The following is a 12,078-nucleotide window of genomic DNA, read 5'->3' on the forward strand; positions in this document are numbered from 1 at the left end:
AGAAGAGCTGAGAGAGACGGTTTCCACGAAGTCTGAATCTAACTCTTCCATAAAACATTGAAAAGCTTGTATCATCCATCTTGCCTCCTCTACGCATAATTTAGAGATGAATAAGGCAATTATGGAGGAGTTATAGAGCTGTAATGGAATTTATGTATTTTTAAGGACAAATTCTGTCAGAAAAAAAATGTGATGGAAGTCTCCTCTTCACAAATAAAACACATAAGGTCAAAATGGCTGATTTAAGACACATGTGACAAGACTTTCTAGCATGTAGTATAAAATTATCAACCAAACTGAAAGCTGCAATCGCTGTTAAGAACACCCCTTACCAAAATATATATATTATATATATATATAAAGATTCTATATGAAATATATATATCATATGTACACACATATCATATATATGAGAATATATATATATATATATTAAATATATATAAAGATTTATCCTTGGGAAAATCATCCTTATATCTGGCACAGGGCATATGTTGACTGACAGTTCTAAAATAGATGTTTTGTTAAGCACTAACATGGCGAGAAAGGTTCAGTGAATAGTTCTGGAGAAGAGGAAAATACTGTTGTAGCCTCAGTTGCATCATTGGTGGCTGGTGGACTCTGGACAGATCAAGAGCAATTCGCATTCATTGGAGTTCCACTGTTCACTGAGCACTTCTACTTACCTCACTGTGATGAACTGTATTCTTGTTCAAGATACTTGCTGCCCCTCTCCACAGGCAACCCCTTGCCTCAGAAAAGGTCATGTTTTCTGCTCCTTGGCTGTCAGGCTTAGCCTGTGACTTCCAAGCTGAAGCTTTAAGAGCCAGCGTTTGCTTTGCCATGATCTCTTTACCCCTGCATTGACCAGCGACGTCCCAAATGGGCTGCTCTGTCACCCTGGTCCCAGAGTGAAGATCTTCATGGAGGAGAGCCATGCCCGACCCAGCCTGGACCTGTAGCATAAGTAAGAAATAAACCTCCCTTGTAAATCACTAAGACGTGGGGATAATTTGTTACTGTATCAGCTGACTGATACAACCACATTGACACAATTTAAGACTTAACTGAAACCTATACAAGTTAACGTTTCACATGCTTAAGGTGACCCAGTTGAATAAGCACTATTTTTTCCCCCTTCCTGAACTGCCAGTGTCATTACATTTTGGGACCTACAGTTCCTCACCTACATATTGAAAGAATTGGAATTAATAATCTCTAAAGTTCCTTCCAACTCTAACATTCTATGTTCATCAGACACCTCTTTTCATAGACTCCTGAGCCTTGTAAGAGTTGCTTGGGTGATATTTGCTACTGTGAGTAGTTATATTTTGGATGAGATCCAAAATATTTGCATATTATAAAAATTCCACAACTATTACTGCAAAGTTCTAGGGCATATTGACTTGTACTCCTTGATACTTTACTCTGTAAATGTGTTACTCAGGTTTTTATATATTTGCATACCACCTTTCTGATTAAATTGCAAGCTTCATTGTAAGAAAAGAAGGTTTTTTTCTTTCATTTTCCTTTCTCCTTATCATGCCTCAGCATGTTTTAATAAGTACTTAATAAACGCACTCCTTACCAAATGAATCTTTTTTTTTAATTTAAAAAAGATGAGGGGTGGTGCCTGTGTAGCTCAGTCAGTTGAGCGTCTGCCTCTTGTTTTCCGCTCAGGTCCTGCTCTTGGGGTCCCCACCATCAACAGGCTCCCTGCTCAGCAGGGAGTCTGCTTGTCTCCCTCTCACTGCACCACCCCCAGCGGTGCGCACTCCCTCTCTCTCTGAAATGAGTGGCTACGTCTTTAAAAAAGGGGAGGGGGCACCTGGGTGGCTCTGTCATTTAAGCATCTGCCTTCCAATGAGGTCATGATCCCAGGGTCCTGGCACCAAGCCCCACCTCCGGCTCCCTGCTCAGAGGAGAGCCTGCTTTTCCCTCTCCCTCTGTCTCCCCCCCCCCCACCCCGCATGCTCTCTCTTGAGTGCACAAGCGTGCTCTCTCTGTCAAATAAATAAATAAAATATTTTTTTTAATTTAAAAATTAAAAAAAATTTTTTTAAAAGATGGAAACCAGGGGCGCCTGGGTGGCACAGTCATTAAGCATCTGCCTTCAGCTCAGGGTGTGATCCCAGCATTCTGGGATCCCCCACATCAGGCTCCTCCCCTGGGAGCCTGCTTCTTCCTCTCCCACTCCCCCTGCTTGTGTTCCCTCTCTCGCTGGCTGTCTCTGTCAAATAAATAAATAAAATCTTTAAGAAAAATAAATAAATAAAAGATGGAAACCAGACTTGACCAAAAGGTAAAGCATTTACTGTAAAGATTTTAAAGATGGCAACAAATTCTTGGATAGTCCTCCCACCAAGAAGTGGGGTCTAAATTACTCTCTGGTTGAATATGGACCAATCTCAGTGGCTCACTTGCAGCCAAGATAATGCAGCAGAAGTAACACTGCATGACTTCTGAGGCTGGGTCAGAAAAAGTCATGTGGCCCCCATCTCATTGACTGGAACACTCACTCATGGAGCCCTGAATGTAAGAAGGCAACTACCCTAAGACTACCATGCTCTGAGGAAGCCCGTGTCACATGGCAGGCATTCCAGAAGGCACACATGGCAGAGCCCAGTTTTCAGCTCCCCCCAGCCCATTAATCAGACACGTGATTGAGGAAGCATTCAGATCATTCCAGTCCCCAGCTCGTAATGTGACTTCCAGTTGTTTGAATCTTTCTAGCAGAGGCTCCAGACCTCGTGGAGTAGAGACAAGTGATCTTCCTTCTTCCCTATTTAAATCCCTGACCCATAAAAATCCATGAGCAAAATGAAATGGTGGTTGTTCTGTGTCATTAAATTTGGCGGTGGGTTGTTCTGCAGCAATAGATAACTGGGGCATATGGCGTCTGTGAAAGTCAGCCTGAGCCACACTGTCAGCCCGGACAAGTGTCACCCAAGGAAGTCTACGCAACCACATGCTCTCCTGCTTTGTTTATTTTTATTAGGGTGTAGCAACTCACTGGGGTAAATCTCTCCCCAGTAAGAGCAATCTGGAAGACAGGAGTATTAAAACATCAGGCAGAGATACAATCGAATTATTATCAAGCAATTGCAACATGAAAAGAGTAGGCACTGATAGAATCTCAGAGCCTATTACTTTACTGTGCAATTGCAACATAACAAAAACACGAGTCAGAGATGTAATCACAAAGACAAGTGGGATCAATACTGACTCTAAAATACATTACAGGCCATTTTTAAATAAATATGTAAAATCTGCTTTAAATTGATTCTCACTCGGCAGGAAGCAAACTGCTGTAACAATTTTTACATACAAAGCCCAGAGAAAAGAACGGGCAGGAAGCACCTGGAGCATTCACAGCTTGGGGTGAGGGGATGCTCTTCCACTTCAACTCGCCTTGTGACGTGTTGCTGTCCTGTATGCTCCACAACACATTTCACCTGACGGATCTCACACGCTCTGCTCTGGGAAAGAAAAACCAACATGTTCAAACTGTAACAGCCAGAGAGTTAAAAATAAAGCCAAGTGTTCTTTAATGTCAGCTCAGTTTCCCAAGGAATCTGTCAGAAGGGAGTCAGAAGCATTAGGTGTCTCTTCTGTTGTATTGTTTGGGTGCGTGTTTGTCGTTGGAGCCAGGTCTCCTGTTAGTGTATATGCACTTCACATAGGTTTAATGACACCTCTGTGCACAGCACCCTCCTAGGCAGCATGGACGTAAAAGATAAGAAAGACATAATCCCTGCCCTCAGAGAGTTTATAGATTAGTCGGGAAGAAAAAGGCGTGTCTAAAAGTAACTATTATACAACATAAAGGGTCCTAAGAGCCGAAAACAAGAACTGTTCACAGAACACAGGCCTATATCAAAAAGTTTTAATTTAATTTACTTAGAATATTAAATAGTCCAAATCATACCCTGATATTTTAAGTCCATGACTATAAATTCATCCTCAACCTTCATCCTCTTCTTCCAACATGGCAGCCTCCTTAGACAGAAGAAGCTTGGATTACATACTTTTTAAATCTCTCATCATATCCTTCAGGTATTGCTATAGAGCAGTGCTTGATACATATCTATGGAATTAATGAGTACAGTATATTTGATGTCAGACCTACCACTACAGAATAGATGCCCAAAAGAATTTGGGCTTTGGTGTCCTACTTAGGCTCTACTGGCTTGCTTCTGTGGTGTCTATTGCTCTGATTCTCATCTTTTCCCTTTTAAAAGCTGCCAATATGGTTTCAGGGAAGCTTGAAGTACTACCTCAAGGATTTTGTATTTTTAGCTTTATCATTAATTGCACAATAAAAGTTTTGGTCCCCTGGACAAGAAAACAGCCCTTCTCCATATACTCGAAATCACGCCACAGATAGATGACCCTCTGTGTCAACTACCAATGACAAAAATCCTGGCTTCATTATCCTGCCTCCAGCTAGAAAGTGGCCCCACTTTCACGTGGCCCAGAGTTTCAAAATCAAGGGATTTTGAAGTGTTTGAGACCTGACAAAAGATTTATTGATTCCAAAATATGAAAAGAAACCTGCAAAATCGAAGTGAAAAACTGCTTAACAAAATGCCTTCAAAACATAAAGTTGCATTACCAATATGACTGCACTTCTATTTTTAAATAGTTGTAGAGAAAGTATACTTAATGTGGTTGCAAATACCTTTTAATATATTTGAAAGGATGTGGACTGTCAGGACACAGTGGGAACAGTTACTGGCCTCCAGTCTTGCTTCTCCCCATCCCGTTTTTTCCTAACAAGGCTCTGATTTTGTTCAGACACACACCCAGCAGCCATGTGCCTCGAGGAAACTGACCCCAGTTCCAGAAATAAACCTTATTGGTCTAACGGTGATATCACTCCCTTTGGCAGGGGTTGGTTCAGAAGTTGGCCTACAACTCAACTCTGACCAGCAAGATATGAAAAGAATGCCCCTGGGGAAGGGGTGTTCTGGAGAAAGTTTCTTCCCTTCTGGGAGAGGCAGTCCCTTACATCTAAAGCTTTTCTGTCTGAACATGATGCCTGGAACTACTCCAGGCATTTTACTGAAACCTGAGGAAAAATCAACACCGAGGATGGCAGAAGGGAGAGATACAAAGCTCCTGGGTCCTCCATAATGTGGTCGAACTGTTGAATGAACCCATCCTGAAGCCACCCTACCTCTGAACCTCTTGCTATATGAGATTAAATGTCTTCTTTGTTCAATCCAGTTTCAGACAGTGTACCCTCATTGATTTAGAGGCACCCTGTCCTCCTCACCAAAGAGAAGACATCCCATTTCCTGCTTCTCTGTCATGATCTGTTTCAGTCATATTCAAAGAACAACAAAATGCCTTTTCTATCACTAGCTGTAAGCTACCCAGGACAAGGATCATGTTCCACTGGTTCCAAGTCAGTCAGTGGTACCATTTGAATAGTAGATATTCTTCCTTCTATCCATGCAACACATTCATTTATGACAATGGCTAAATTCAGCCTTATGGCTGGGCTCAGTAAATTGCTGCCCACTGGATATAATATGAAGACCATTGGGAAGTCCCATGGACAAAAATAGCTCTACTAGATTTCCATCATTAAAGCCAAAGCTGTGTAACACAGTAACCAAGATATTGATTGCTCCTATCCCAGTAATCATTTGTGAGCCCACATGGAATTTTGACCCACAGAACTGTGTGATAATAAATGAGTGTTCTTGTAGGTTATTAAATTTGTAACAATTTGTTGCACAGTGTTAGAAAAGAATTAGAGTGTAATACAAATTATGCCAAAAATTTCAAAACACACAGGGGCGCCTGAGTGGTGCAGTCGTTAAGTGTCTACCTTCAGCTCAGGGTGTGATCCCAGCATTCCAGGATCGAGCCCCACATCAGGCTCCTCCGCTGGGAGCCTGCTTCTTCCTCTCCCACTCCCCCTGCTTGTGTTCCCTCTCTCGCTGGCTGTCTCTGTCAAATAAACAAAATCTTTTTTAAAAAAATTTTTTTAAACACACAAACTTGTTACTATACAGTAGGGGTCAGCAAACTACAGCCCACAGGCGAAATCAAGCCCATGACCTATTTTGATATAACTTGTAAGCTGAGAATGGTTTTTACATTTTTAAAGGTATGTAAAAATGAAGAAAGAAGAATATATGACAGAGGCTGTAGGAGGCCCACAAAATCCAAAATGTTTCCTCTCCTATCTTTTACAGAAAAAGTTTGTGGACCCCTGCTGTATACTATTTATTATACCGTAATGTACAGGGACACGCAGAAATAATAGTTTCAGGATACATGCTGTGCTGGATGTCTTATATTTGCCCCTCTGGGCCTATATCCCACCTCTTTCCTTGCCATGAGAGGCTGATCAGTGCAGACCACATCTGGGGCCTCTTGCTCCGGGTTGGGTGTGGCCAGTAAGGGCACTGCCAGCAACCAGAGGGCAGAAGGAAAATGAGATTGGGTGTTTGTTTGCCCCTCTCCCTCCCTGCAGTGCTGCCTTAGGCAGGGCTTGTCCAGGAACCAAAGGGCGCAGGGCCTATCCAGACCACCACACAATTCTCTCCTCCAGAGTCCCGTAACTGTTGCCTCCCGCCTCCCCTTTCTTTACAGCCACAGGCTTCGGCACCCTGATATCCATTGTGATTTCCCTACATTCTGCCTCCACCGGCCTACACAGCACACACCACAAATCATCCATCTTGAAATGTGATGTCCTTTTCTTACCAGGACCCTGACGAAGGCACCCACAGAGGACAGTGGTTACCTTTGAGGTGGGCCAGGGAAAAGGAGCAAACACGTCACCTCTGATCTTTAATATGATCTCGTTTCATTTATAAAAGGACTTGAAACAAATACAACAAACTCCTCATAATGGCCGCTTCTGGGTGACAAGAGCACAAACGCATATGGTTTTTTTCTGGAATTGGTACACCTTTTAATACCTTCAAATTAAAAAAAAAAAAAAAAACTTTACCAGCCACACTGATCGTTTATTAAGACTGTCAAAATCACGTATCTGAATTCAAATCATAAGTCTTCCCGACTGGCCCCAGGCTTGCCTAATGGACACTGTATCGCTAACTAGTTCCTTCAGCCCGACGCGCAGCACCAAAATCCCCCCTGCCTCTTCCGCTCATCCCCCCCCCAGGCTCGGAGCCCCGGCCACGAAGGCAGCTCAGCCGGCCGGACCCAGCGCCGTGAGAGTCCCCGCTCGCCCGCAGATTCCGGGCGGCTCTCCTCCCGAGACCTCCGCGCTGGCTCTCTGTGCTGTTTTGGAAATGAAGTAATAAACCTTCACTGCCAGTACTTATAAAGTGTTCTGGCTTTATGGGACAGCATCTCCTGCTGCTTTGGGCACAGGTCCAGCTTGAGCAAAGACTCGGAAAGGAGAGCAAAATGACAATTTTATAACCATTGCCCCAAAGACAGAGGAAAAGAAAAATCAGGCTCATGGTAAAGAAAGCTTATCTTCAGAGCAAACACACAAAAATCGGACTACTAGTTTGGATCTGCCTAAATGAAGTGAGAAAATGAAATTCTTTGATTAATCACGAAAGAGAGTTTCACAGCTATTGCAAGACACGCTCCCTGGCACAAATACCCCTCCCCCCTCCCCCCAGGAAATACCTGATCGTCACTTCCCAGCCGTCTTCCTTCATGAGATCTAGCCCCCTCATCTGAATTCTCACTTTTAGGGAAGTGCCTTTTGTGAGTTGTGGATGCTCGGTGGTTTTCCGTGTACTTCATTTTTTACCAGCTGTGACAAGATTTTTAATCTTTAGACAAGAGAAGCCAAACCTGAGCAAGAGCGAGCTGTCAGGAATACTTACAGCCTTGCAGTTAACTCTCCCTCTCGAGTGTGATTTCAGCAGCAAGGTGCTGCTGACAACGTGTAATAGAACATTGTAAAAGCTACAGGTTAGCACCTCTGGGGGTGCCAGAGGAGACACCATTAAGGGTACGGTGGTGAAATGAAAAATGATTATTATTTAGAGTTTATTAATCCTAGGTGGTATGCTAAGTTCTAAAGAACATAGCACAGACCAAAGCAGGTTGCCTTGAAATGTCTGTGCTTTCCTTAACAAAAACGGGAAAGCCTTTTACAACCCTATCTCTGTGCGAGAAGATGAAGTAGAAATACCCGGACTCCATGAACAAAGGCAGAAAAACACCAAAATAACAGCCGAAAGGACTTTTGATGCTTGCATCCTTCATCCCTCATCTGCTTTCATATACAGCACAATGTTGTGTAGCTAGACCATGGGTCCGCAAACTACAGCCTGTGGGGGTGCTGCCTGTAAATAAAGTTCATCGGAACTCAGCCACCTCCATTTGTTTGCATCTTGTCTACGGCTGCTACTGCCCTCGAGCAACAGAGATGAGTGCTTGTGACGGAGACCGTATGGCCAGAGCCAGAGAGCTGGAAATAGTTACTAGCTGGCCCTTTAGAGAAAAGGTTTATTGACCGCTGATCTAGATTGAGTTGGAGAAAACAAGATCCAGATTTATGATAGTCTCAACAGATGTACTTATTAATGTATGTTTTCATACTTATTTATGCAATATAAAATTCAATTTATTTACTCATGAAGTATGTATAAAATGCTTTTTGGGGGGGGGGCATCGGAGAGGAATATACATACCATTGGGAAGGCTAATGCATCACCCCTCTAGAGTAAAGGCACTCTGCCTTGATGGAACTGTAGGATTTTCCCCAATAAAGTTTTGAAAAGCCAAAGATCCAGATAGATAGTTCAATGGAGTTGAAGTCGAATGGATAGTTGAATATAAGTAAGATTATATAAGACTTCATCTACATAGGATAATGGCTCATGGTTTGACTTCTAGAAATATTCTAAATAAGACTTGAAAACTATCTGGAGCATCAAGGGATTTATTAGTTTCATTTCAAAGCCCACGAGCTCTTGAAAAAAAAAAAAACACTCGAAATCCACTTCCTGATTCTGTCGTTACAGGGCATTTGAGCTACACAGTCAACAGTATGGTAAAATCAAATGGCATCTGTTTGTTTGGAGACCACAAATGGCTTTCTTGGTATGAAAGTAAACAGTGTACGAAAAATTCTAGCCTAAAGGACCGTTTTTGAAGTCTTCCTGGAAGAATCACTTTTGGGGCTCCAACAAATGTGGACATTGGAAAACTATTCTTTCATCTGAATAGACTAATAAAGGTGTTTAAGCCTCCAAGCTGCATAGAAAGAACATTACTAGACGTTTCCTAGCACATAGGTGGTGTTTCAAATGGATACTATCTTTCTTCTACAAGAATTGTACTCTGTGCCTTAACCTTACCTGCTTAACATCCAAAATCTGTTTTAGGTTTTTGGCAGCTAACATATGCTTTCCCATGGCAACTGCATAATAACATCATCTAGTTTGAAGAGGGAAAAATTTCAAAACGTTTCAGACCCAATTACTTCATGGAACTGTTTTACAGTGTCTTTTTATTTTACGACAATTCTAAAGAATATATTTGACCAGTTTGTATATTTCACCACATGTAATTCTGAACAAAAACATGTTTTTCGCAAAGAAATACACAGAGAACATCCAGGCTTATTCAGGGAAGTGATAATGCATATTCTTAAGCAAAGCAAAGCTAGCACTAAACAGGTCAGGTTTTCAGTTCCTACCTTGGCTGGGTTAACTAACCAGAAGAATGACCTTGACAAGTTACTTTCTTCCCTGGGTTTTATTTTCATCATCTGTAAAAGCAGGTGATTTGATTCAACTTCCCAGAGTATTTCCAGCCCTAAATACAATGATGACTAAAGCTTGGCATCTATTGTAGTTCTCAATATAATTACTTCTAACCTTCTTCTACCCTCATTCTTATGCATGACAGAACGCCAGAGGGAAAAAAAAATCACAGTAAACCAAACATGAATTCGATTCTCCCCTTCTATCTGGAAGGGGTCATCAGGATATTGCTGAGCCACAGAGAAAGAACACTTTCCCTTCTCCTCTTCTAGCACTTCATACAAGATTAGAAATAAGTCCATTCTTACTTTCTCTGACTATATTATTTAAAAGAGTAGAAGCAAAGAATGATTTTTTTTTTCAGGAAAGAATTTAGGACCATGTTGGGGCGCCTGGGTGGCACAGCGGTTGGGCGTCTGCCTTCGGCTCAGGGCATGATTCTGGCGTTATGGGATCGAGCCCCACATCAGGCTCCTCTGCTATGAGCCTGCTTCTTCCTCTCCCACTCCCCCTGCTTGTGTTCCCTCTCTCGCTGGCTGTCTCTATCTCTGTCGAATAAATAAATAAAATCTTTAAAAAAAAAAAAAAAAGAATTTAGGACCATGTAGAGTCTTACGGGTCAACAGATTGGCACATGATAGAAAGAACTTTACCTAAAGCAGGATGCCCAGGCAGCTCTGTAACCTGTCCTTGAAAAAATGTGTGAGGTTACTAGAACATTCAGGTATTGCTGATGGAAGTAATATATGGTCCTACTTTGGAAAGATGTTTGGCAGTTTCTTATAAAGTTAAATAAAAACATGCCCATCCTGTGATCCAGACAGAATGTAACCATCAGAATCACAATTTTTTTGAAAGAATATATAATATGATAGAAAATTACAGCATAGCTCTTCAAATAAAATGCCTAGCATAAAGGTTCTGAAAGTTTTTTGGAAGTAGTATTAAGTCTCAAATGATGATAGTGTCATAAACTTAAATATGTAGATTCTTTGAGAAAGAACACAGTGAGCAGACAATCATTTGGAACAATAATTGGGAAGACTTAAGAATTTGAGATATGACCAGGTTGCTAAACTCAGGATGACTTAAAACATTCAACATTTTCGCATATGGGTAAAGACTACCCAAGCAAAAAGAAAACAAGCAGACCTATCTTTTATATGATGCAAAACCCTCCAGGAGGGAAAGGGTCCCAGAGAGGAGCTGATGGTATAAGAAATAATTAAAAGCGACCAAGCACAAACTGCATACTGGCTATTATCTAGGATTTTTTTTTTCTTTACCTTAGAGCATTAAAGGAAACACAGAAAATGGTAATACCCCCGAGCAACAGTCATTCCCCACTTTTCAGTCATCTTATGCAAAATAACAAATCCAGGGAGAGGGGAGCTTCAAAAAGAGTTTAAAAAGAGGAAGTCATTTGACAGTTTCTCAGACTTGCCAATGAAAGCAATGCAATGTGAAAAACCCAGGCAACATCCAAATATTTTTAGCCCAAGCTACCACTCTTCCGTGAAATAAAGCCCCAACTCTTCTCCTAGCTTACACCTCCCATCACTACCTGGCTTTGGTTTTCTTGGCCTCAGCCTTCGCCTGTCTCCTCCCCACCCACTGTGTCCCAGCATGTTCCTACAACTCCCTCCCCCACGTCCTGCCTCGATCTCCACCTGCAGTGCCCGTTCCCTCATCTGAGCGTGATGCTTGGCCTTTCAGCTCCCAGCTTCACCATCTTCTTCCTGGGGGTGGCCCTCTCTGGTCATCCAATCTAAAGAGGCCATCTCTATACCTAAGGGAGAGACTTAGCTTATTTGCTATTTTTTCACGTTTCTTTGTCTTTGTGTTCTTGTTGTTGGAATTGGGGGGGGGGGCGGTGTTGGCTTATTTTCTCACTATACCAACTAAAAGTTAAGCTCCATGAAAGCTAGTAAGTCGCCAGTTTTATGCCTGACACTGGTAAGGAAAAAATTAATTCGACATTTGTTAAATTGGTAAGAAATACTTTTTATTCAAGACTATTATGGGGCACCTTGCTGGCCCAGGCAGAAGAGTATGTGACTCTTGATCTCAGGGTCATGAGTTCAAGCCCTGTGTGGGCTCCTGTAATAAATAAAATTTTTTAAAAAGACCGTTAGTATTGTAGGGGAAATAGATGGAGCTTAACTCTGAATATAGCAAAGGCAGGTGGGGAATTACAGTCAAGGAGCATGTTAAAGGTGAAGGACAGTAGTTAATTACTAAGAGGAGACATCAAGGGTGGGGGGATTCTTGCTAAACTGACCTAACAGGATCCTTACCGTGGGCAGGTCAGGCTGATCAGATATCAAGGGAATAAGGGTTGACTTAGCAGAATTCTTTG

This window comes from Ursus maritimus, unplaced genomic scaffold (genome assembly GCF_017311325.1).
Source record: "Ursus maritimus isolate PB19 unplaced genomic scaffold, ASM1731132v1 scaffold_20, whole genome shotgun sequence".
In the NCBI taxonomy this organism is placed as follows: domain Eukaryota; kingdom Metazoa; phylum Chordata; class Mammalia; order Carnivora; family Ursidae; genus Ursus; species Ursus maritimus.